Source organism: Mastomys coucha, unplaced genomic scaffold (genome assembly GCF_008632895.1).
Source record: "Mastomys coucha isolate ucsf_1 unplaced genomic scaffold, UCSF_Mcou_1 pScaffold23, whole genome shotgun sequence".
In the NCBI taxonomy this organism is placed as follows: Eukaryota; Metazoa; Chordata; class Mammalia; order Rodentia; family Muridae; genus Mastomys; species Mastomys coucha.
In genome coordinates, this window is record NW_022196906.1 from 92,997,509 (window position 1) to 93,021,759 (window position 24,251).

Consider the following 24,251-nt stretch of genomic DNA (forward strand, 5'->3'; position numbering starts at 1 on the left):
TGGCCTTAGCTGAAGCTGGCAGGCAGGTGTTGGGAACTAACTGTCCACAGAGCTAGAGAAAAGCCAGGCAAGACTAACAGTTCCCTCCTTAAACAATAGCAACCAACCTTCCCTGTGAGAAAGATCAGTGAGAAACTAAAAGCTCTTGACTCTGAGCACATCTGTCAGAAGCAAAAAGGCTCTTTTCCCTTCAGCCCATCATACTGCAAGGCCAGCCCTACTGAGACGCTATTCCTCAGTGTGGATCAGGCTTGAAAAGAAGCTGCACCTGGACCCCCTCGGTCTATGAGGTTCACCCTGGGAACATAATCTCTCTTGTGCTCCTCAGCCTTCTCTCCACCCTGGATGTTGAATTTCTACCTCTGTATCGAGATACAAAGACTCAAGTTTCTCACTCTTTTATCATTTGTACATGATATGTTAAACATTTTTTTACATCTGCAAACAAAGTCTCTGGGGTTGGTTCTGTAGCTAGGTTGGTAGAGTGCTTGCTTCGTGCGCACTAAGCCCCCAGCACCTTAAACTGGGTGTGCGAAGCATGTTTGTAACTCCAGCACTGGGGCGGTAGATGCAGGAAGATCAGAAGTTCAAGGTAGTCCTTAGCTATATAGTAAACTGGAGGCTAGCTTTAGTAAATATATGAGATCCTGCCTCTAAATATTTATTTTTCTCCTGACATACATGGACCATTTTTCTTCCCACTATTCCTTAAGCACTATGCTATTTATGCAGCATATACATTGTACCAGGCGTGCAAATCATGCAGAGGCAATTTAAAGTACATAAGAAGGTACTGTGGCCTTTTATGTGAGGGACCTGAGGATCTAGAGATTTGGAGTCTTGAAACCACCTGACCCTGCCTTGGATACTAACGGATGACTTAATAGATTTGCATCCTGGAACAATTTGACAGTATTAACATCCCTCACAAAACAAAATGTTCAGCTCCCCAAAAATATTCTTTCCACTTTCGTTTAAGCTCTTTGAGGTGGAGCTGGATGTGGCAGCAGCCCCAGAATCAGCACCGGGGATGAGCTAAGGCTCGGGTCTGTGCCGCCACATACAAGGGTCGTAGGAGAGCTGCAGGACCACAGAATCAAGGACGGGCAGGGGGCCAGACATCTTCTCTTTGCCTCTCTGGTCATCGAAGCCTGGTGCCACTGCCTCTTGTTAACAGCTACTCCTCAGTGGACAATGACACTGGGCCAGAGCTCAAGTACTGGTGAAAAAGACGCGTTTCCATTCTCTGCTGGAAGCCGTGTGGTCAAGCACCACTTAGAGATGGGAAAGGATGAGGAAATACAACCATTTCTGTTGTGTTCTTCAGAGAACACAAGGTAAGACACCATTAGTCACAGAGGACACAAACTTGACCTGAGTCAAGAGTTCAGACCACCCACAGCAGAATCACCTGGGGCCTTGCTATAAACAGCCTCTCCTTGCTAAGACAGCTGGCAGGAAGTGGTCAGTTGGGGGGCCCCCTCCTTTTTATGGTGCTCTGACCTCAGGGATTGAGGAACCCCAGGCTACAGGGAACCACATCAGATCAGGAGTTCCTGTCTATGGGAGTTTCCTTCTAAGTGGGGCTCAGTAGAACAGGGTCCCACAGGCTAAAAATCCACTTTATACCATCCACAGTGAATGAGGCAACTGCGTCACTGAGCATTTAACTGCGACCTGTCACCAGTAGTCCTCAGTGACCACTCCGTACACACCTGTGTGGCAGACACACTCTTCTGTCACCTCAACTAGCCTTTGCTCTCCTAGTGTGTCCCTATAGTCAGAAAATGTCCAGTGTACGCAGAATGGCAGTATGCAGGGGGACATAGACAACACTAGTCAGCTTAGGCCCAGGAGTCACCTTCCCGGGCAGGCATAGCCTCCACCCTGTGCCTTGAGCTCTGTGGTCCCCATGAAGAGGCTACCATCCCACTGGGAATCTTCTACACATTTATTATGCACCCAAGGGCATGGGCTGTCTTTTCGTCCCCCAGTCCCAGCCCCTGTCCTCACAAAGCCTGGCACAGAACAGGCTGAATGTACCCGGGCTTAAGCTCTGGCATTTCCAAATAAGTTAGACAAACTGCCAACCTCAGAGCTGGCCTCAGCATACCCAGGACTGAGGGAAATCCTCTTAGCCAGGCCCTGGGACTGTATCCAAGGGGTCAGATGAACCCCACAGATATGAAATAAGTGTGAACCAAAAGGCTCACCAGGACAAAATGGAGCCAGAAAGCCCCCAATACAAAAGTGGTTTTGGCTGTGTGTCTTCTCCTGGTGTGGGGATGGGAGAGATGGGGAACATGTTTTTCACCTAGAAAAAAAAGATGGATCAAATGAAGTCTTCGTAAATGGAGGCATGAAGATGACAGGATACCTGCCATAATTATAATTCTACAAAATAAGCTGGTCTCTGTATGTACAGTGAAAGAGATTCTTAAATACTACTCAAAGGCTCTGAGGAAAGTCACTATGGCAAACTAGGTTGCTAGATAGCTATGGAACAAACGGCCTGTAGTCCCAGCATTCCCCTCTTCTGGTGGAAACCATTGCTGAGCGTTTGCTCTTTGCTTTGTGGGATCGTAGGTGGCCCTTGAAGGTAGGGAGGTAGCCTAAGGAAGACGTGGTTTCTTGTCACAGTTTGCCATTCATCTTTTGTGTTTCTGTCCAGTTGTGTAACCTCAGGCAAGCTACATTTCTCATCCTTGGGATCTGCTCTAAGGATGAAACAAAACAGCACAAAATATGCCAAGCTCAGAGAAGGCGCACATCCTCTCTCACCCGCTTACTTTCTCCCAGAAGCAAGAGCGCCCTATCTCAATCACATGATCCCAGCCATGGCCCCTTCCCTTTAAAGTCCTTCCCTTTAAAGTTTCTCATTTAAAGTCCCTCCACCGCCTCGTCTCCATTAGAGCCAGATGATGCGGGCCTGTGTGAGAATGGTGCCCATTATTGAGGGCATTGTTTCCATGGGAAAGGCTCAACACCCTCTGCATAGGAACCAACTTTTGGAACAGCAGCCATTTGGCAATGAAGTCAGCTGAGCTGGTTCCCATGGCAACCGTCGCTCCCAGAGCCCCACCCAGCCCACAGGCTGCACTAGCAGCCTTAAACCATTGCTCTCACTGGAAACTTCCTCCTAAAATGCAATGTTCCTTTTTAAAATTATTTTAACGACATGTATATAAAACCTCAAGCAGCCGGGCAGTAGTGCCACACGCCTTTAATCCCAGCACTTGGGAGGTAGAGGCAGGCGGATTTCTGAGTTTGAGGCCAGTCTGGTCTAAAGAATGAGTTCCAGGACAGCCAGGGCTACACAGCGAAACCCTGTCTCCAAACAAACAAACAAACAAACAAAAATCGTCAAGCATCTTTAAATTGAGAAGTACACTTGCAGGGGTTGGAGGTGGGGCGTGTTGTCGGTGGTGTCATGTCCTTTCTAACCCTTTTTCCTTACCCATAACACCATCTTCCATGAAATCATTTTCTGAATTCCAGAACCACCTCCCCAAACAGAACATCAGCTCCACTGGAATGACAGCCACACCTTGACACTCCCTCCTGCCCCGTTCAGCCTTCTACCCTCTCTGCCCTCTCAAGAAGGGACAAAATGTCCCTTTTTTTTTTTTTTTTTTTACAGGAGGCAAGCATAACCTTGTCACTCAGCAAGTTTCAGAGCATGGTGGGTACAAGGGGCTGTAGAGATGGTTCAGCTGTTAAGAGCACTGGCTGCTCTTCTAGGAGACACAGTTTCAATTCTCAAAACCTACACGGCAGTTCATGATCATCTGTAACTCTCTAGTTCAGGAGACCCAATGTCCTCTTCTGTCTTCCTCAGGCACATATGGTACAAAAATGGTGCACAGCCAGTGGATAGATAAATGATACAGATAGGTGAGAGAGAGAGAAAGAGAGAGAGAGAGAGAGAGAGAGAGAGAGAGAGAGAGAGAGAGAGAGAGAAAGAGAGAGAGAGATATGAATGGATGAAGTGTGGAGGGTACATCTGAGACAACCCAGAAACAAGCGCTCAGTGACTTTCAGTATGGCAGCCTATGGAGTTGATGGCAGTCTTGACTCTACAGCCAGGCAGATGATGTCCCATAATGAAGCCTCTTAATCTTTTAGAGCCCCCGTTTCCCCAGTGGAAATAACATGGAACGTGCCTGAGCAAAGGCATATGTGCAAGGACAGGGAAATTACCTGACCCTGCTTCCTCTTCCAACCTGCTAGGGTCCATTGACTTTGTTCAGTTCCTTACCTAAGCATGGGTCTGAGGGCACCTGCACACAGGGGTGAGAGGATGCTCAGGACAACAGTCTGCTCCCTTCTTCCCAAGTTCTACAGATTCCACAGAGAGCTTGTTTCCCAGAAGACTAGCCCCAAACCACTATCCCCTGCTCCAAGAGAGCTCTGCATGCGAAAGAAACAGTGCTGGCAGTAGACACCACCAGATGGGTCTGAGGAGGTCCCTGGCCACCACTGGCCTACCTACCACTACTTTAAAAGCAATATCATATAGCCCTAGTTAAAATCAATGATGCCCAGAGTGGTAACAACCGCCAGTCCTGAGCTGACCTTTGCCGTGGACGGATCCAAAGCCGTTCTTTCGTCAGCTGACCTTGAATTCATTTGCAGCCTTACACAGATCACCTGCCACTGTGATTCACAGCACAAGGCCATTGTCCGTCCTGTGGCAGCTTCCCTGATATTGACAACAAGGCCACAGATTTGGCCACAGCAAGGGTACTCCAGGGATGCCACCTACTTCAGTGAAGATCTGGTGCTCAACATTCTTTTACCTCTCGGCTTTGACGCTAATTATTGTAAAGATTCCTCCTGAGCCCAGCGGTTGGGCTAGGTTTTCTAAGTAAAGCAGGCCCAGAGAGGAGGATGCATTCATTATTAATGGGGCTCTTTCTGAGAGTGCATTTCACATGGAACTGAATCAGCCCTGGGAAATTCATCTCACCTCGTTGATGTCTGGGTGTGCCCAGCACTGGGGATGAGGACGCGTTGGGGGGAGCGACCCAACCCATGTGGAGGAAATGGCTCTGCATTCCAGGGGCTGCCCTTCCCTTCTGCACAATTCCCAGAAATGGGATGCTTCCCCCTGCTGACCCACAGTAGCCTGTGTGTAAGTAATGCAGGACCCATCAGGAGTCTGGGGCACTTGGCATCTCTCCCTAAGACATTCCCCCTCTCCTTTGTATGGCCCTCTTGCCAACTCAGCTACCACTGTCCCTGGACCACTCGGCACCTCTAAGCAGCCACCACTGCACCCAGCTCCCTCCATCCCTACAACCAGCTATGTACGTAAGTTCTCACCACTGAGGACCTTACACCCAAGTCCACTCGATGAGTGTGTGGCTGAGTGCTGCTCCTTCCCAGTGCCATAGCAGATGCTACTGACCTGGGATGGGTTCCTTCCTTCCTTACTCTTAGAGTCCCTTTCTATCTAGTGCCCCTGACAGGCAGAAACAAGGTGATTGGCATGGATAGAACATGTATTTGACACCTCAAATCTAACCCACTGCCCTTCCTGCTCTCTCCTCGTGTAACTAGTCGTCATCCTTTTTTTGGGGGGGGGGGGAAAGCTTGGGACCTTCACTGGCATCTTACTTGGTCATCTTTGGATGACCCTATTATTAGCTCAGGTTAACTCGACAGCTCCTCTTTTCTCCCAGTATCCTCCACCATCAAGAGAACCAGAGGGACAAACTTGGAAGCAGGCAAGGAGAGTGCCCGAGTGACCTTGTTCACCCTGTACCTTAGGTTTCTTCTATCATAACCATTAACATTTGGGTCCTACTCATCCATCTAAGGTGTCTTCTGCACAGGGCCTGGGCACCCATCTACTATCTAGCACTGACTCTCGGAGTGGTGTGCAGGAACCTTCGGCTGCAGTTATGACACTAAGGGCCATGTCAACAGTCAACGCTTAACATAAACAATGTATCGGGAACGGTTAGGAGACCCTGCTGTGCAATTAAGCCACTTAATTCTCAAGTACTGGTTTAGTTAATCCAATTTTACAGCTCCAGCAACACAAGGCCAATGAAATGACTGTGAGCAAAAGCATCTGCTGCCAAGCTGTACGACGTCAGTTCGATCCCTGTGACCTACCTGGTAAAAAGAGAGCACTGACTCTTTCACAAGCTGTCCTCTGGCACCTCCATGCACACCTGGTGCCACACGTGCACACACATACACATGAGCTAAATAAACAAATGTAATTTAAAATTAAGAACAAAAACAACTGAGATGCAAGGGACGTTAAAATAACTTCACCAAGGTCTCGCAGCTAAAAAGGAGTAATACGATTCCAGAGCTACCACTAGCTCCCCATTCCAGGCATCCCCCTGTGGCTGGTAGGACGATGGGCATGTATGTGCAGTCAGGCCAGGACAGAGACAGCAGATGCATGAGCGTTGGAGAGAGTACAGCAGTGAGCTAGGGATGGGGTGTCAGAACCATGAGGCCACATCATTGACTCTATGGGCAGAACAGCAAAGCCTGCAAGAGCAGAGTAGATATAAGGACCTTTGAATAGGCACCCAACTCCGCATTTGTGGACAAAGCCTGCTGCACAGAAGTGGTCCCATCTTGTGGACCAGAGAGGAAGTGGAAAAAACCAGACAGCTGGAAAACCTCCTTTGGTACGGTATCACTCTCATATGGGACTTTGTCTATTCTCCTGGTCCCTGTCCCCAGCCCGCCCACATACGGAGTTGTTGCTTCCAGCTGAGCCCAGGGGCTGGCCCCTCACCTGGAACTCCAGACCAAGGAACTGGCTGGCACTATGGATTACAAACTGGTAACCTTGAGCAGTCACTCACCCTCTGGAAAAGTGGGAACGGCAGCAGCGCTTGGTCTCAGGGTGCTAGGAGAAGCTACATTTTGTTTGTTTGTTGGACCCAGTGTCTGGCACAGAGAAACTCTTCAGAGTGTACCAGGTGATCAGTAGCAGTAGCATCCTTCAAGACTCTTCCAGTCCCTCCTCCTGCAGGAAGAAGTCCTACTCTGCCAAGGCTCTTCCTGAGCTCAGGGGTGGCCGGCAAACGAGCAGTTCAACAAACGAGCAGTTCAACAGACAGCTCAGTATAACGCAGTCCCTCACTGCCGCGCTGCTGGAAGGTTCTCCTGGTAGCCTGTACTAGCTTCATTGTAGAATCTGCTGGAGGATAGCATCCATCTCAGCCTGCAAGGATCCGTACAGCAGCTCCCTAGGACAGCAAGCCCCCAAGTGATCACTGACAGGAACCATGCCGTCTTTTGCATGTCTCCAAGAGCTTTACACACAGCTGCACAGCTGCTCTCACTGTAGAGCATGCGGAAGACAGCACATTGCTTGCTAGTGGGTCCAGTGTTCAACAGTGTTTCTCTCCAGTTATTAAATATCAATGTTCTCTACCAGAAAAACCAAACTGTCTTGGGGTGTCCGGTGTTTTGGAGAGCATATCATTGGGGAGATTAAAAACTGACAAGCCACAGAATGTAAAAAATGGCCAAATTAGCTGGGCAGTGGTGGCTCACGCCTTTAATCCCAGCACTTGGGAGGCAGAGGCAGGAAGATTTCTGAGTTCGAGGCCAGCCTGTTCTACTAAGTGAGTTCCAGGACAACCAGGGCTACACAGACAAACCCTGTCTCGAAAAACAAACAAACGAACAAAAGGAAGTGGCCAAACTATCCCTGAGTCCTGAGGAGGGTAGACTAGGTGAGGAGCCAGAGGGGCCAGCTTCTCGGGACTCATCTCTACACGGTCTAAATAGGGCACTGGCTCTCAATCTTCCTAATACTATGACTTCCAGACACACATTATTTCATTGCTACTTCTTAACAGTACTGTTGCTACCGTTATGAATAGTAATTTAAATATCCGATTTGTGGGATCTCTGATAGGCAACATCAAAAGGGGTCACGGCCCGCAGGCTGAGAACCACTGGTCTATACCTGATGCTGTACTGCAAAAGTCTGGGAATAGGGGCATCTTTAGCCTGCTTCAGGCTATGAGGATGTCTTCTGATAAAGGAAATGCCAGAATCGAGTCTTACAGGCCTCATTCGTATTAGCTAGGCAAACAGTAAGAGCAAGCACGTCCCAGGTAAGGGGCAGAAGCTGCAAAGCCATGAAGCTCAGAAGCATAAAGCCAAGGGCACAGTGAGTGTTATAAGTCATGAGACGTGGCTCAGTGGAGAATGTGAATATGATCCCGTAGGATATTGAGGGTTAGAGAAAAGCCAGGCACCGTTATCTTTGCACCTTTACACTAGAATGGTACTGAAAAGGTCAGCTCAGGAGCTTTGGGAAAGGGAGAGCCTAATTAACATTCCTCAGACCACAGGGTGGGAACGCATTCCACAGGACAGACCATTGCCCACCTTCAGACAAGGGAAGTCCTTGCCGCCTCACTCCCTAAAGACCAATCAGTTTAAAAAGTCACACTGTTCTTCCAATCACATTGTGCCTAATGGCTGCTGTGCTGAAAACTATAGAAAAGCTCACTGAAGGAGCCGTGCAGGGTCACCGCCTTTCCTTCGGGCCTGGGAGGGACCCCAGTGCACTGGAACAATAATTTCCTCTTGCTTGATTCTGGCTCCACGTGGTTCACTCAGGGGGTCCCCAGTAAGCCAAGGCTCGACAGTCTTACAGTGCAACAGCATCCAGCAGCTGCTCAAGAAACTTCCAAGGAGGAAAGACCCAGTAGCCAAGGCCGCAAGGCTAGACAGGGTGAGACTGTGGCGATCCTGCACAGGCTAGAGGCCCACAGATCCTCTGCCACCCATAGACCAGTGCAGTCATGCAGTTAGGCTTGTCCCATAGCTGCCAGTGAGTGACACAGGGCCTCCAATTCATTGTGATGGCCACAGGGAGATTACACCATAGGCAAATCCCAGCAGAGCCTGTGTGAGGCTAGATGGATTGCACAATACAAACACAAAGTACTAGAAGAGTAGAGAAAGGGGGGTTAGGGTTAGGAAAAGAGTGGAGAGTGGGGAAGAATTGACTGATAATCCAGGCAAGGTCCAGCGGGGTCACCAGAGTCTGAGGCAGAAGCCAAGGAGGGGCTGCTACTCCATTTTATGAAGGGACTCAGTGGTGCTGAGGCATTGGCCCAAAGGTAACAAGTTAGTAAAGGGAGAGGCTAAAGCTTTTACCCCCGAGCCCTGGCAAGTTGCAAGAGTCCAAGTTACTCTCACTTCCTAAAGCTGAAGGGTTGATAGGGGCTTTCAAGTCTCAGGATCCATGCAGCCTTCAAGCCATAGGCCTCACCTGGGCTCTGGAGCCCCAAGTCTGCTTCTCAACTGTGTCCTCTAGTTCCTCATCAAGGACTGGGGGAATGGGAGGACTTCAACCCAAAGGTGAAGAACAGGATGCCCCTTGAAGTATGGGCTTTGTAAGGGTGGGGCTCCAACTGGAGCAACCACTGAAAGGAGAGTCACAAGTGTGGTTTGCCTTGTAAATCCATGTTCTCAGACCCTGGAGAGATGGGGGCAGGCATCAGTTAATGTTTTCCTAGTACTGGGACAGTCTCACCAGCAGCTAAGGGACAGAATTTCTTTAGCCTGCCACAGGAATCTGCATGTGACTAGGGAGATCACCCCAGTGGACCCTCCACAGAAAGGATTCCTCATACTTAGGGCCTCTGAAACAACAGTCTAGCAGGCTGCAGTCCTACCCTGCCTGCAGTTCTTGCTCAACTGAACTCTCATGGCTCCTTTTACCTCCACTTCACTGCTACCCCACAGCTCAGCTCTACACAGACCAGATTCAGCTAGCCCTGTGGTTCTCAACCTTCCTGATGCTGCAACCCCTCTAATACAGCTCCTCACGTTGTGGTGACCCTCCCCCACCACAAAGTTATTTTGTTGCAACTTCATAACTGAAAATTTCCCACTGTTATGAATTGTTATGTAGACACCTGTGTCCTCCAGTGGTCTTAGGTGAGCCCTGTGGAGGGGCTGAGACCCACAGGTTGAGAACCAATGAGTTTGCACCCCTTCCCATGCGTTTAAGCAGGCCTCTTTCCCACCTCTTCACTCCAAACTAACTCTTCGGGTTTCTTCCTCCATTTCTTCCATTTACCTCAAATAAAAGCCAGCGTCCAGGAACTCTGTTGCATGTGGCTTTCCCACTCAGTAGCTATGGTCTGCTCCCAACTTGGCCTCCCTTCTCCGGCATTGTCTCCCAATCCTTCAGCCCTGTTATTCTTTAGCTGCCCTTGAACACAGAGACCCTCCTGGGAAACTGTGCACAGGAATCTGAGGCTTTCTGCACAGAGCCTTCTAGACTTTCCTCTAGTGCTCAGCACCCTTCCCCCATGCAGTCCCCCCCCCTACTAAATCCTAACAGGGTGTCCTTAGTGGGTAAGGACAGTGCCCAGGTGTTAGTGCCTGTACATAGCCTTCCAGTGAGGGCCTTCCGACTCAACTCCCTCCAACATCCTCACAAAGGAGCTGCCTCTGTCCTCTCAGGCCCTTCTGAACTATGCCTCAGAAAAGCCTCTTTCTCTAGGTCCCACTCTCCCTCCTCCTCTGGAGCCCCCTTTTTTAGTCTACGGAATTTGGAGTAGACACCCAGTGGTAGCCATTTTTCATTGCCCCCTCTCCCCACCCCACCCTATCCCCCAACCCTAAAGGACAGGGTTATTTATGTAGCTTGGTGCATGTCTAGCTGAGCCTGGCCCCACACAGCCACACTGCCTCTCTTAGGGAGCATGTCCCTCTGTACCACCCCTACGGTCACATTCCTCCACTAACATGGCAAAGGGGACTGAAGGCGGACCTTCAACAACGCTGACCCAGCTGCCAGCTGCAGCCAGAGAATGCCTGTTGTGGGACAGAAGTTTTGTTTGGGTCCACTTTTGAGACAGGGCCTCCGTGAATGGCCGAGGCTGGCCAGGCGCTTGCTATTCTGCCTCTGCCTCCCAACACACAGCTTACCTTTTTAGGGTAACTAGAAGTCTAGGTTTTTGTGTGAGACCTCCAGATTTTAAAACCACTGTATAAGCCAAACAAATGCCCCCCTTACCTCATAATGGCTCTGCCCTGGGTCAGTGGCTTACCTCCTTGGCTCTTTTCTTTTCTTTTTTTCTTTTTATTTTTTTATTAGATATTTTCTTTATTTACATGTAAATTTCTCCTTTCCCAGTTTCCCCTCCAAAAAACAAAGAAACAAACAAAAACAACAAAAAGGCTCTTTTCATCATGTACACAATCCTTGGGCTGTGGTGGCCTGGGACAGACGACTCTTTACTGCTGGCCTGGCTTGGATCTGGCTGCAAGGAGCCAGAAAATGAAAGCAGTGGATTTGACCCCACACAACAACAAGGGTTCCTCAGCCTGAAGGAAAATTTTCAGGGGCATGTTCTCCACCGAGAGGGCACCCAGCCTACCTCGGGAGTGGCTCAGACCTAGGGAGGTGGAGGGCAAAAGGCACATTCAAAAGGATATTGTTTTCTTCATATATTTTCAAAGCATCCAATGCCATTATCAAAGAATGGGAACATTTTTAATGCTTCACCAAGGGGAAAAAAAAAAGGAAGAAAGAGGGACTAGGCCCTTTCCAGAGGTAGAGTGAGGTAATCTAATTTCCATTTTTAAAGAGTAACCAGATGGATGGGCCAAATAAAGGGGAAACTTCCTGGAAACGAGCTGGGCAAGGCAGTGAACAGGCTGATGGGATTTTCCTGTGTGACGGCCTGTGGCGTGGCACATGGAGGAGAACCAGCCGCCTGGCTTTGAGCATCCAACCAGGGCTCAGGGCAGGGTGGAGTCCTATCTCCAGGACTCTTCCAACTCAGAATTCTAAGCTTTCTAGCTGAAAAAGCAGGAGGAAGCTTGCCACAACTCCTCCCGCAAGCTCTACGGTTCTCTCTGTTCTCTTGGTTTCTCTCTGCCTCCCTAGCCAAGCAGATCTGACTTGACTTAGAAGGGAGAGGAAGAACAGGTAGAATGGTCTAGCTCCAAGGGCAAGGCTCAACCAAAGGTCATCGCTGACTGGCTACTCAGTCTCTGACCCTTTGCTTGCGGCGCTCTCTCTGTTATTTATTTACTTATTTATTTTGAGTCAAGTCTCACCTTGGCTATTCTAGAACTCACTCTATAGATCAGGCTCACCTCAATCGCACAGAGATCCCCTTGCCTCTGCCTCCCAAGTGCTGAGATTAAAGGTGTGTGCCTCCACACTTAGCTCCCTCTGCTTTCTACGCAGCACCTTCATTCAGTCATCCATCTGGGGGCTGGAGTTGTAGTTCAGGAGAGTGTTTGTCAAGCACCATTGAAATCCTGGATTTGACCCCTCAGCGCTTCATGAGCTACACAAAGCAGCTTATATCCACAATCCTACAACTTGGAAATTAGAGACAAAAAGATCAGGAACTCTTGGTTGTTCACAGCAAGTCTGAAATCAGTCTGGATACATGAGACTCTGTAGTGGGGAAAAAAAATGTCTATCTGCCTGCTGTACAATCTTCAGCAAATTAACAACTGAGCAAAACTATTATCAGTGAGTGACAGATAGCAGCAACCCCCTGAAAGTAGAACCAGGCTGAGGCCTGTGGCCACACTGTATCATTATAATGCCTGTTTATTAAACCCTAACCACACAGTAAGCCCCATAGTAACTCCCCAAACTCCCAATGTGCCTTGGACTTGGTGAGATTTCAGTTATGCCTTCCCAGAGCACCCTGTGATCTACCGTGATCAAATTTCACACACTGGTACCTAAGGCTTAGTTGTACATGATGTAGTGTGACTTCCCCGGACCATGGTCAGTGGACATCCCTGCAGGGCCCCGGTGAACATCCTGTGAGCTCACAATACCTAGGCTCTTCACAGATTCTCTATCAAAAAGAAAATGTACCCCAGGTTTGGTCTTCGGGAGAGACAGCCTGACTTTAGACTTTAGGCTAGCCTTACTAATGGCAGAAGCCATCCTACAGTATCCGTGCTCTCCCTGTAGGCTTATGATACTGAATTCTGCTTAGAGGAGCTTTTTAATGGACCTTTTTGGATTTAGAGGGTGTGGCTTAAGCTTGGTCTAAAGTAGACTGTTACCAAGGCTCTGCTATCAAGTGGTAGACGCTTGGAGCTTTCACCTCTGGAAGAAAGCATCCGGGAAAATCGATCCCTGGGAAAGTGTAGTAACCGAGGTGAGAGAGAGAGAGAGAAAGAGAGAGAGAGAGAGAGAGAGAGAGAGAGAGAGAGAGAGAGAGAGAGAGACAGCCACTGGAGAAGTTCTCCAAGGGTGCTACCAAGCAAGAAGAGAATGAATGTCACTCATTGCGACTTCTGGCTCTGTTGTGAGCCCCGGGTCTGGGCAACCCCCTAAGGTCTGGGTGGAAGCCTGTTTTACATATATATAATACAGTACTTGATCAGTAGGGCTTAAGGAGCAAAGAAGCCAAGAGTACTGGACACACATGGGGCACAGCAGGTAGCTGGCCCTGGAGTTCAGACAGTCACTAGGCATGGTCCTCCCCTTCAAAATACTCAGAAATACTGTGGATATGGGGTGGTTTTTTTCCCCCCACTGATGCTTAGGCAATTTAAAAAAAAAAAAGAAAAAAAAAGATACCCTTGAGAACTTTCGTAAATTCCTTGGGAAGAACTGAGAAGTGCTGGATGCCTATTTCCTCACTGGTGTGAAACTGAAGCCTGACCCCAGGGAGACTGGATTAGAAAGGAAAGGGGCAAGAGGTAGCTGGGGGCCAGGCGGTGGTGGCGCACGCCTTTAATCCCGGCACTTGGGAGGCAGAGGCAGGCGGATTTCTGAGTTCGAGGCCAGCCTGGTCTACAGAGTGAGTTCCAGGACAGCCAGAGCTACACAGAGAAACCCTGTCTCGAAAAACAAAAACAAAACAAACAAACAAAAAAAAAGTATAGGGCACTCAAGTCAGATCACAGAGAAAACAGAGGCAGAAATTAAAGCGGAGACTTCTTCCAAGAAAGACAAGCCACACAGTCCCTAAGGGCAGGTTGCCTGCTCTGAAGCCTAGCTGGGTGGCCCCAGACCCCTGCCTGGCACTGATGGAGACCCCGCCTGGGGCAAAGCCACTCCACCCTGTCCTATGACATTCCACCCACTCGAAGGCTTTCTCCAAACCCTCTCTGCCCACCCTTCCTGTTCACCCACGCCAACCCTAAATAGAACAGTGCCTCTGAACGGCTTTTCCCTGTTAGAATGGTTATTTTGTTAAGGTGCCAAGAGGCCAGTCCCTGCACCCCTTTCCATCCTTCCAACCATCCCCAGTTGGAGTCCACGAGTAAAACAAAAGCTTTGTTCCTTTATTTTTATTTCCTCCATAAAATCTTAAACATGCAGGAAACACCCACCCAGTCCTAGATAAGTGGACTCAGGCCACAGAGGGCGGAGTGGAGCTTGGTTCAATGGGTGGAGTGGACAGGAGGCTGGGAGGCCAGCTGGCTTTAAATGCCCAGAGGGTACCTGACCTTTGGAGAGCCTGATTTCCTCAGCCTGGTGTGTGCAATGGTCCACCTTCCCACTCAGCCAAGAATCCCAACCTGAGGAATTTGGATGTGGAAGGGCGGCTGAAGAGACATATCCTATACACATTTTCAAACAAACATATGTCCCCCAGGCATTGGGACAGCGGTCTCCACCCTCCTTCCCTCCTCTCCAATAAAGCCGGCTTTGAAAGAGCACCGGAGCAGCTATTTTAGGCTGTGGGGGTGATTCCTGAGGAGGTGGCACTGGCTGAGAAAGATGCATTGCTCTAGATCTCTCCACTGAAGCCTCGCTTTCCGCAGCTGTTCATTAAAACACGAAGAGGTGAATTTGGGATGAGCTACAAAAGGGGGGAATTTTCCAGAAAGTGGGCTGAAATTCTAAACGATGAAAAGAAGGAAAACAGACGATAACTTGAAAGTGATTCTTCTTCTTTTGAAATGGACGTAACATGTAACACTTTTGGGAAACGGGAGCCTATCCCAGGGTTCCTCTAAACTCGTGAAGAGGTGGGTGGCCCCAAGTTCCTTCTCAGTTGCTGGTCGTTCTACCAGCACAGCTCCACATAACTACAAACAATTTTAATCTCGGTTGTACTGGCTGGTTTTGTGTGTCAACTTGACACAGGCTGGAGTTATCACAGAGAAGGGAGCTTCAGTTGGGGAAGTGCCTCCATGAGGTCCAGCTGTGGGGCATTTTCTCAATTAGTGATCAAGTGGGTAGAGCCCCTTGTGGGTGGTGCCATCCCTGGGCTGGAAGTCTTGGGTTCTATAAGAGAGCAGGCTGAGCAAGCCAGGGGAAGCAAGCCAGTAAAGAACATCACTCCACGGCCTCTGCATCAGCTCCTGCTTCCTGACCTGCTTGAGTTCCAGTCCTGACTTCCTCTGGTGATCAACAGCCATGTGGAAGTGTAAGATGAATAAACCCTTTCCTCCCCAACTTGCTTCTTGGTCATGATGTTCGTGCAGGAATAGAAACCCCGACTAAGACATCAGTGTTGGTGTATAATGTGGGCAACCCAACACACAGTGTGTGGTGCAGGCTCTTGCAAACCCAAACTTTTCTTTGGAAATGAAGTCTGTAAACATTCATATGTTTCTGTATAATCAAATAGAACTTAGTTCTACAGCATATGTAACAGCTTTTGCTGGTGCCACCCGTATGATAAGACAACCTCTTGGTCCTTTCTGCCTTGGGGACTTTAGTGACATCTCCATCAGATGGAAAAGGATTCAGTAAGGTTGATCTCTTGCTGCCAGCTCAATAAAAATTATTTCATCTTTGACAGATCGTATTGAGGATTTGTGGGCCGCGGCTCCCCCTTCAGGTCTCTGTTGCATATTATAAAACCAGTTCAAACCTCGGCCCCCCATTAGTGATGCACTTAGAAGAGCTGCCAATAAGGAAGACCTTCTAGAATAGCCTGAGTCCCCACCAATGGCTCTATGAAGCAGCACTCTGCTGTTCTTACTCAAGTCCCAGCCAAATGCAGATTCGGCCTGTGGGTGGAAGCAAGGTTGCCTCAAACCGTCACCAGGAGCGTCCACCCTCTGCAGTGAACAGCTGGTTATCCATGCTGGGCAGAGAAGAGAACCCCCTATAAAGCACCCGGGGCCATTCTAAAGGAAAAACCGGAACATGCAGAGCTGGGGATCAGTAAGCATCTCCACTGGACTTGGTCCTATACTTTTGTTTATCTAGTTTGGGATTTTTTTTTTTTTTTTTGGATTTTTGTTTGTTTGTTTGGTTTGGTTTTGGTTATTTTTGTTTGTTTGTTTGTTTGTTTTTTTCAAAACAGCGTTTCTCTGTGTAGCCCTGGCAGTCCTGGAACTCAGTCTGTAGACCAGGCTGGCCTTGAACTCAGAAATCCACCTGCCCCTGCCTCCCAAGTGCTGGGATTAAAGGTGTGAGCCACCACACCTATACTTTTGTTTCGTGATAGAGTTTTATGTATTCCAGGCTGGCCTTGAACTCACTATGTAACTGGGATGACCTTGAACCCCTCATCCTCCTGCCTTGACCTCTGAAGTGACAGGATTACAAGCATGTACCACCATGCCCAGCTTACTCCTATAGTTCAGAATATCCTATGGACATTGACAATGATTGTTTCAGATGAACCTCACTGGTCATCAGATTCTAAAAGGACAACCACAGTTGTTCTGTCTTTTCCAACCTCCTGTTCCAGTCTCCATTTAACTTACAGACAGTTTAGAACACTGGTGACTAAATTATGCTCTGAAACCCAATGATCAAGGCAGGTGTTAGTGAAGACAGATGGGCAGGCTTGAAAAAGACCTTTGAGAAAAGTCAAAGCCCAGCGAGGTACACTCGCCCTACTTCCCAGAGGAGAACGGCACTTCTACCAGCACCTCAGTGGGGCACTCACTAGCATTTTCCGTGGGTTACCTGGGTGTGAGGGCAAAGAAGTTTAACACATGGTAACCAGGCACAGCCCTTAGCAGGCTCATGCTGGGCCCAAACTCACCAGGCCAAATGACCAGGCACTTTAAGTCCGGTGCTACCAGGAGAAGGATCGAGCACAGATAAAATAGTCACACCAGCTCATGGGGAGTCAGGGTTTCAGAGTGTTCATTACATCGGCTTTTATATTTTTCCTTTTCGAAATTAAGAACAGTAAAGTGAGCGCGAGTGGTTTAGGGGTCCATCGGCGGCTGAGTAATGGAGCCAAGGTTACCGACAGTCAGGACAGTTAGTCCTCCCTGCCCTTTATGACTCAGCCACAGGTTCACCTCTCTAGGTTCTGCTGCCTGAAAAGTACTTCACCTCTCTCCTTACAGGCCCCTGCCCCGTGGCATTGATTATGTAGAATCAGACCTCAAAGCACCAGCTGAGCCGGAGTGTGTGGCTTGGTCCTCCAGTTCTGGGAACAGCAGATGCAGCAGAAGTAACATGTACTTGAAATAGAACATGCTCAGACTCCTCCCCGGCCCTGCATCTCTAAAGCTCATGATGATGGAGACCTGCTTAACCTTCCCAGATCCTGGTTTCCACCACCACAGAAGGCTAACAGGATCCAGCAACACTGTCATGATCGAGTGTCACCTCCAAGACGGTGAATATAGAGTGTATTGAACAGGACAAGCCCACAGGGGCTGGAGGGAAGATGGGTAGGTAGATGAGTGGGCAGGTGGATGACAGACAGACAGATGGGTGGATAGAAAGACAGATGGATGGACAGATGGATCAGTGGGTGGGTATATAGATGGACATACAGACAGGATATCTTTAAACCAAGCCACAGAGGAGAAGCTGAAGAAACAAAAATTGTCCATTCCATAAAATACCTAACTCTGAGTGGTTTTGTATGGGTCAGGGTGAGGAATGAAAGGAAAGATGTTTGAGACAATGAGCAAACTCCCCAGTGGAGCAGAGCAACCTGAAGGGCAGTAGGTACCCTGTCTCTAAAAGGGTCCAGCTGAAGCAAAAGTTGTCACAGATGAAGGACTGCTCTGTGAAGAGCTTCCTCGCTTTTACACAGGGGGCAACTTCACACTCAGGCCATATCTGTCCACTCCGTATCTTAACCTTAAAGTTAGACTTATAAAATTAGACTTTTATTTCCCTAATAAAAAAATTTTTCTTTCCTTTCCATTCTGATCAAATTTTATTTGTTCATTTATATGTTTGCTTATGGGTCTGTGCACAAGGGAGTCAGAGGACAGTCTGCAGGCGTAAGTCCGAGCTTTTACCGTGCAGGTCCCAATGACTGAACTCAGGCCAACAAACTTGGTAAGTGCCAAGCCTACTGAGCCATTCCCCCCGCCCCCAGCTCTCTTTGTCTCAGTCAATATCATGTAGCCCAAAGCTGGCCTCAGACTTGCTGTGTAGCTTAGGATATGCCCGCTTTTCCTGCTTCTACCTTGAGTGCTAGGATTACAGACTTCTATTACCACACCTGCCTCTAATTTTTTTTCCTGGAGCATTAATCTGAGCAAGACGGCTATTTAAATAAACAAGTCTGATACGATGCCCGCTGGTATTTTTCTTTTTTTTAGTAAAGCATAGTAACAACTAGTAACTGTTCAAATGGGAGACTGACTGTGCCACATTGTAAATAGACTCTCCCATTATGATGAAGAATGGTTCTGCTGAGTGTGACTCTACATTAAATGTACTGGAAGGGCCTGCTGGGTCAGGATTCTGTTATCTGAGATAGCCACAACACTGATTATGCTCTTTTTCTCCTGGCCTTGCTGGTCTCCCAGCATATTTCATCTGTGTATTTCATCTAATCCCCATGACAACCCTGGGCAGGGAAGCCACAGACAAGAGCTTGGGCCTGCACAGCGCAGGATCCACCCAGGCCCTCTAGACTGTCTCAGAGGACCAGGACTGAGCTTAGAGCTACCCAGATGCTCATTTTAGCCCACTACTCCTTGCTACAGAATCAATTCCATTCTTGGTGGTCTCCAAAATCTCGCGAACGGAACAATCAAAATATAAATCATGGCTTTCCTCCATTGGGGGGGTAGCCTCATGCCAGGCTCTCCAGACAGAAGGGCTCTCCAGGCCCTTCTGAGACTCACTGTGTCACCTTGGCAGCTGGGGAGACCCAGACTTTCAGTTGGCCATCTAGCTATCCTCAAACCCATCTAATGAAGCTGCTGGGCATATTAAAGAAAATTAACAGGCTAAATTCACAGGCTTCATGACTTTCATGAGAGAAAAGCCTGAAGAAAACTATCTTGGAGCACACAAGCCAGCTACAAAGGTTCACAGGGGAGTATGGAGGTGGGGAAGGTAGGCCAAGCGGGGCCAGGAAGGTGATAGTGTCAAGGACCTATGGGACAAAAGATGCCACTATGGCCTGCATAGCAAGTAGCTAGTATGGACTCCAGTCTGGCCCTTGGCTTTGCACTGACAACACAGCTCCTATCTCAGACCCTCCCAGGGAAGGCAGTATCCCAGTCACTGTAGATTCTGGATTCTGTCTCTGTCCCTTCAGGATGCTCTAAAGATGAATAGTGCCCAGCTGTGACAAAGGGCCACACAACAAGTCTCCAAAAACCATTGCTGGAACAATGGGCATTAGACCAGGGATGGCCAACCCATGGCTCATTTTCAGAGATTCGTAACTGCCCCCGGTCATACGCTATGACCGCTAATCTTGTTAGCTTGATGAGATTTAGAATGTTCTAGGAATCTAACTCCAGGGCATGTCTATGGAGGTGTTTCTAGAGATGATTAATGCAGGAGGGCATATATGCATCACCAATGGGCTGGTACGCCTGAACTAAATGAGGAGGAAGCAAGTCAAAGCCAGCACTCATCTCTCCTACTCTCTATCTATGGATGCAGTGTGACCAGCCTTCTCTTAATCTTGCCATCTCATTACCATGTCTTCTCCGTCAGGAGAGGCTGTACTGTCAAAGTGTCAGCCAACATGGACCCTTCCTTCCTTAAGTCTCTTTTCCCGGGTCTCCTGCCACAGTGACAAGAGACATAACCAACAGGCATGATCAACTCTGCACATCAAACAATGTTCTCTGACTTCTCATACACATAAAAAGTGGCTTCTCAAGATCATGAAAACCATGAGTCTAAACTCCAAGCCTCATCCTTCTTGACTGACTATCCCACATAATGACTAGCTAGAAGGGTACAAGGATCTCCCAAGAACAGAGAGTGTCTTTGGGAGATCTGAGCTGTGTCTAGCCTATTGTTATTTGTGTTTTGCTATTTGCAGCCCAAATGCATCCCTGCAGATTTGGACCCCAGGGCTTAGAAGCATCATATTAAACCATAAGGATAAGGCTTCAGAGTCTATCGACAAAGTGCTCTGCTTGGCAGCTGTATCATGGGTACCTGGTTGGTGCTCCAAATTGCAAGGTGCTCACAGCCAGCTCCTCCATTTTCTCCATCTCTAAACAAAGATGCTAATACCTCATAGCCAACCTACGACTACACTCATACCCTCTAGGTACTAGTGAGCATTCCAGCTTTGTACAAGAACCCAGTTCCCACTTAGCACTGCTTGGACAAACGACACGGTGCTCAGGAGCAGTATGCTTTCAGGTCCTTCCAGGGAGGTGCACTGATGGGCATTTCATTGGTAGAATGGAATTGGTAGATTACAATAACAACATGTGTCCAATACAGGATAGAGATCACAATTTCCTGAGAACTGAGTAGATCCAGGAGGCTGGTAAACATGTGATGTTAGGGCCCCTCACTCAAAGAACTCAATTCATTAACATCCTCCCTGGTTCTGGATGAGGATCACTGGCGCTCAGGGACCAACCTCAGGGGGGAAGTGACTTCTCACTTTATAAAAGGGTATGAAATATCTGGGCCTAAAACTAGTAATAAAAGTTCCATCTGTCACACACACAAAAAGAATCTTATAAATGCAGCCAAGGATAGTGGTATGAGTCTTTAATCCCAGCACTCAGGAGGCAGAGGTCAGAAGATCTCTCTGTGAGTGCCAGACCAGAGAGCACAGTAAGTTCTAGGCCAGCCATGGCTATGGAAATTGCTTTAGACAGGAGCAAGGCCCCACTGCTCTAGAGGGTAGTCAGTCACCTGCCTCCCCAGAGGGCCTTTCCTCTCCATATGGAAATGTCAAGGTCACATCTGGGGGTGGCAGTTTCCACCAGAACATTGGATTTGCTTAACCTCCCACTACAAAGAGACCAACCTTGAAACCCACTGCAACAGAACCCCCATACTTCCCACGGGGCAGAGAAAGGCCAAACCATGCCATAAAACACAGACAGAGATTCTAACTGCCGGATGGGTTGTATGAGCAGAGCCCCCCCCCCCAATAAACCCCACGGCCCAAAACATTTTTCAGCCCCAGTCAGCAGGGACATGCAATTTACAGGAAATAAGAAGGTTTACGGAATGTTAGCAGCTCAAATTTCTTCTCTGGGAAAAGGGGCAGGAGAAAGTCTAACGAACTGCCTCAGTAAAAGTGCTTTGTTCACAGCTAAGCCCTGACATGCGTCAGTTATTAATATACATAGCTTCTACCCCACACTTCAACCCACCACTGCAGGACGTGGGAACTGGCACACTATAAATGTACAACACAGGCTGTACTACAAGCCTTAAACCCCAGCATCTTAGCACCTCACTCACAACAGGCCAGGCCAGACACAGGGTCAAAAAAGCACAGGCTTAGGCACGGTCCTGAGTAGGTTAACTTCCCACTTCTCCCTTTTTGTATACCACCACAACAGCATCTTTCTGGAGGCATCCTGTCTGAAGATGGGCAAATTCCCCTCAAGTGCCAGGGCTTTGTAAGCTCTGTTTTTAAGTCTTCTCTGCTCACTCCTCAGCCAGGCAGACCTCTGGAGGCCACAGATAGGAGCGTCATCAGTCAGTCTCTCTAATTTGGTCCAGAGATTTCAAAAACCACTGTAGCTCAAGAAGGTTCCCGACCACCAGGAGCTGCCCCAGCGCTCAGATCAGAGTTCAGGTGACCTGACGCTGTCTTTGTCCTAGTCTCCAGAGCCACCTCAGCTCTGCAGGGGGTTCTAACGTGATGTCAAGGCCCCTCCCCCCAGATGCTCACATCTGCTCTTCGGAACAGTCGTCCCTGACCTAACCCTGGAGTAGGGGCTCTTGAGCTCTCCCAATGACCACACTAGACTGTCATTCAGTTTGTGCCCTGCTTTCTGAGCAGAACAGGATTTGGCATTGAGCCTGACACATGATGGGCACCGGGCTGCATCAGTTTAATGTGTGAGCGCAGGCCCCAGTTGTGACTGGAGAGCCAGCCCAGCAACCCGAACCCGGGGCATAAAGAGTTGTTTATGAAGCAAGCTGTTTTTCATCATCCACATGAATGTGCCACCTTTCCGCAGATCTTTGCCCTGGTTTACGCCATTTTAAGCCGGGAGAGCCCCTACCCGACCCCGCCGCCCACCTCCCTGCAGAGCGAGTCCTTACCCGGGCAGCTCAGGAACCCCAGGATGACTACAGTCAAAGGAGTCTGTCTGAGCAGCGGCTAGGCCCGCCCCACTTGGGTCGGAGTGGCGAGTGACTTCTTCGCTGCACACCGTTACGCCAGAGCCAGTGGTAGGGACAGAGGCCACGCACAGCCGGAGCCCGCTGACCGGGTGCAGCCGCGCGCAGCGTAACGCAGCCCGGCGAGCAGGGAACGGGCCACACCGCCGGCCACACCTCCAGCCCCGGAACGGAACAAAGCGCCCGGCGGCCTCCTCCCCGCAGGGCTCCCGCCCAGGCTGGGCTCCCGCCCTCGGCCACCGCCTCCTTGATCGCTCGCTCGCACCGGGAGGAAGGAGCGCCGCGCCCGCCGGGCCCCGCGCCGCCGACTGACGGCTCCGCGCCAGCCAGCCCGGCCGCCGCCGCCGTCCCCGCCCCGCTGACGCCTTAAAGCGACCGTACACTCCGCGCCTCGGGCGCCTTCCTGAGTGGCTGCGATGACCCCCAAACGGCACCACTGTGGGCACTGGGACAGCTGGCACCTTGCAAGGGTCCCCTCGCCTCCATCCACTCACCGTACCGACCTGCAGCCCGCGTGCCCCGGATGAGCCTCGGACACCTAATGGGAATTCGCCCCGGGCGACTTTAAAAGAGCTGGAGCTTCGATCTTTAACTCTTCGGGCTGCCAACTTCGGGACCTGTGGACGCGTCCCCCGTCCTAGAAGACTCCTGTCGATTCAACCACATCCCGAGAACCTCAAGATTCCGAGGGCCTTCTGCTTCCATTAGCTAGGTGCGAGGCTCAGGCCTCCAAGTTCTTGCGAATTATCTAGCGATCTGGACAGGAGGCGGTGACAGTCGCACCCCATTTAGCTGATCCATTAGGTTGATCCATTTAGGTTGGAGTCATTCCCCCCTCCCCCGCTTTCCCTTTTACAAGACTAGAGATATGATCACATAACGCTGAATATATGCTTTTAAAGGCGTACATTTCAGTGGGGTTTTGGTATAACAAAGTTGTGCAACCATAGTTATTTATCTAATTCCAGAACATTTTGGTCACTACTCTTTTCCCCAATAAATAAACCTCTGTGGGTAACCTCTCCCCATTCTTCCCCCCTCCCAGCCTCTGGAAACCTCTAATCTGCTTTTCAGCCTCGGTGGATTTGCCTATTCAGAACATTTTCTATAAATGGAGTCATACAACATGTGGTCTCTGTGACTGACTTCTTCCACAGCATTTGCAGGCTGCATGCATGTGGTTCCCTGCAGCAACGCCTCAGACAGACTCATCTCCCACTGTGTGTATATATGAAGCATTTGTTTAGTCCGTCGATGCTTACCTATTTTTCCTCTTTCGCTTGTTGTGAATAAAGTGCTAGAATGTTACCAGTCTTTATATAAATGTGTTGATTTCTCTTGGATACATATACCTCCAGTGGAATTGCCAGGTTGACTGGGCAACATTTTTTTTGGGGGGGGGGGGGAACATATCTGTTTCCAAAGCAGCCACAGCATGTTACACTGGCACCACTCGTGTGTGCACCAACATAAGCTTGTCCCTGTGTATGTAATCATGTGCATGCGCACAGCTGTGGAGGGCAGGACACCTTTGGGTGTTACTTTTCAGGTGTCTGTCACCATTTTGCTGTTTTAATCTTTGGTTGGGGGTTGCGGTTGTTGTGTTTTATTATTTATTTATTTATTTATTTATTTTTGTGGTTTTTCGAGACAGGGTTTCTCTGTGTAGCCCTGGCTATCCTGGAACTCACTCTGTAGACCAGGCTGGCCTGGAACTCAGAAATCTGCCTGCCTCTGCCTCTCAAGTGCTGGGATTAAAGGCGTGCACTACCACCAACCCAAGGTTGTT

General features: G+C 49.2%; 1 protein-coding gene across 3 annotated transcripts in view; it reads right to left on the reverse strand.

Moving 5' to 3' along the window:
* Mras (muscle RAS oncogene homolog) overlaps nt 1-23,226 on the reverse strand; it is a 58,306-nt gene extending 35,080 nt beyond the window's left edge. Inside the window, exon 1 of one of the 3 annotated variants that reach the window (XM_031343707.1) lies at nt 22,966-23,226. The gene's annotated coding sequence lies outside the window, so the exon portion shown is untranslated. Of the gene's footprint in view, nt 1-6,836; nt 7,300-22,384; nt 22,823-22,965 lie in introns of those variants that run through there. The other 2 variants (XM_031343705.1, XM_031343706.1) reach the window with 2 other exon arrangements.
* Nucleotides 23,227-24,251: the final 1,025 nt, after the last annotated feature.